This window comes from Microtus pennsylvanicus, chromosome X (genome assembly GCF_037038515.1).
Source record: "Microtus pennsylvanicus isolate mMicPen1 chromosome X, mMicPen1.hap1, whole genome shotgun sequence".
Classification (NCBI taxonomy): domain Eukaryota; kingdom Metazoa; phylum Chordata; class Mammalia; order Rodentia; family Cricetidae; genus Microtus; species Microtus pennsylvanicus.
The window spans coordinates 5,902,639-5,904,943 of NC_134601.1; positions in this window are offsets into that span (position 1 = coordinate 5,902,639).

A 2,305-nucleotide genomic window follows, 5' to 3' on the forward strand; every position below is an offset into this window, starting at 1 on the left:
CCCTTTACTCCACATCCTCTCCAGCATAAGTTGTCATCAGTGTTTTGATCTTAGGTATTCTGACTGGTGTAATTGGTATCTCAGAGTTGTTTTGATTTGCAGTTCCCTGACAGCTGAGGATGTTAAATAATCATTTAAGTGTATCTTGGCAATTCAAGATTCTTTTTTTTCATCTTTTTTTTAAAAAATTTATTTATTTATTTATTAAAGATTTCTGTCTCTCCCCCGCCATCGCCTCCCATTTCCCTCCCCCTCCCCCAATCAAGTCCCCCTCCGTCGTCAGCCCAAAGAACAATCAGGGTTCCCTGCCCTGTGGGAAGTCCAAGGACCACCCACCTCCATCCAGGTCTAGTAAGGTGAGCATCCAAACTGCCTAGGCATCCACAAAGCCGCTGGCCTGGGTCTGAAAAGGCCTGGGATAAAACTGGACTCGCTGAACATAGCAGACAATGAGGACTACTGAGAACTCAAGAACAATGGCAATGGGTTTTTGATCCTACTGCAATTCAAGATTCTTTTGTTGGGAATTCTCTGTTTAAATCTGTACCCCATTTCTTAACTGGATTAGTTAGTATTTTAGTGTCTAGTTTCCTGAGTTTTTTTCATATGTTTTAGAGATCAGTCCTCTATCAGATGTGGGGTTGGTGAAGATCTTTTCCCTTTCTCTAGGCTGCCATTTTGTCTTATTGACCATATCCTTGGCCTTACAGAAGAGTCCCAGTTTCAGGAGGTCCCATTTATGAATTGTTGCTCACAGTATCTGTGCTACTGTTATTATATTTAGGAAGTAGTCTTTTTTGTCAATGTGTTCAAGGCTTCTTCCCACTTTCTCTTCTATCATGTTCCGTGTACCTGGGTTTATGTTGAGGTCTTGGATCCATTTGGACTTGAGTTTTGTACTTGGTAATTTACAGAAATCTATTTGCGTTCTTCTACATGTTGACAACGAGTTATGCAAGCATCATTTGTTAAAGATATTTTCCTTTTTATATTGTAATATTTTGGCTTCTTTGTCAAAAATCAGATGTTCATCAGTGTGTGAATTAATATCAGGAACTTTGATTCAATTCCATTGATTCATGTGTCTGCTTTTCTGCCAATACCAAGCTGTTTTTTATTACTATAACTGTATAGTAGAGCTTGAGGTCAGGGATGGTGATGACTCTGGAAGTTTCTTTTCTTTTCTTTCTTTCTTTCTTTCTTTCTTTCTTTCTTTCTTTCTTTCAAAAAAGATGTATTTATTTATTATGTATACAATGTTCTGCCTGCCTGTATGACTACAGGCCAGAAGAGGGCACCAGATCTTATCACAGATGGTTGTTAGCCACCATGTGGTTGCTGGGAATTGAACTCGGGACCTCTGGAAGAGCTCTCAGTTCTCTGAACTGCTAAGGCATCTCTCCAGTCCTGGAAGTTTCTTTATTGTATGGGATTCTTTTGATCTATCCTGGATTTTTTGTTTTTCCATATGAAGTTGAGTATTGTTCTTTCGAGGCCTGTGAAGAATTGTGTTGGAATTCTGATGGGGATTTCATTGCATCTGTAGATTACTTTTTGTAAGATTGCCATTTTTACTATGTTGGTCCTACCTATCCAAGAACATGGACGATTCCATTTTCTGATATATCTTGAGTTTTTTTCTTCAGAGTCTTAAAGTTCTTGTCATACACATCTTTCACTTGTTTGTTTAGAGTCACCCCAAGATATTTTATGTTATTTGTGGCTACTGTAAAGGATGACATCACTCTGATTTCTTTCTTAGCCGGTTTATCATTTGCATATAAAGGGGCTACTGATTTTTTTGAGTAAGTCTTGTATCCCACCACATTACTGAAGATGTTTATCAGCTGTAGGAGTTCACTGGTAGAATTTTTGGGCTCACTTATGAATACTAGCTATCATCTGCAAATAGTGAAAGAGTGATTTCCCTTTCAATTTGTATCCCCTTGATCTCCTTTTGTTGTCTTATTGCTCTAGCTAGAACTTTGAGTACTATATTGAGTAATAAGGAGAGAGTAAACAGCCTTGTCTTGTTTCTGATTTTTGTGGGATTGCTTTCAGTTTCTCTCCATTTAGTTTGATGTTGATTGTTGGCTTGGTGTATATATTGTCTTTATCATGTTTAGGAATAATTCTTGTATTCCTGCTCTCTCCAAGACCTTTATCATAAAGGGATGTTGGATTTTGTTGAAGGTTTTTCAGCATCTAATGAGATGATCATGCGGTTTTTATTTTTCAGTTTGTTTATATGGTGGACACATTAACTCGTTTTCATATGTTGAACCATCCCTGCATGTCTGGGATG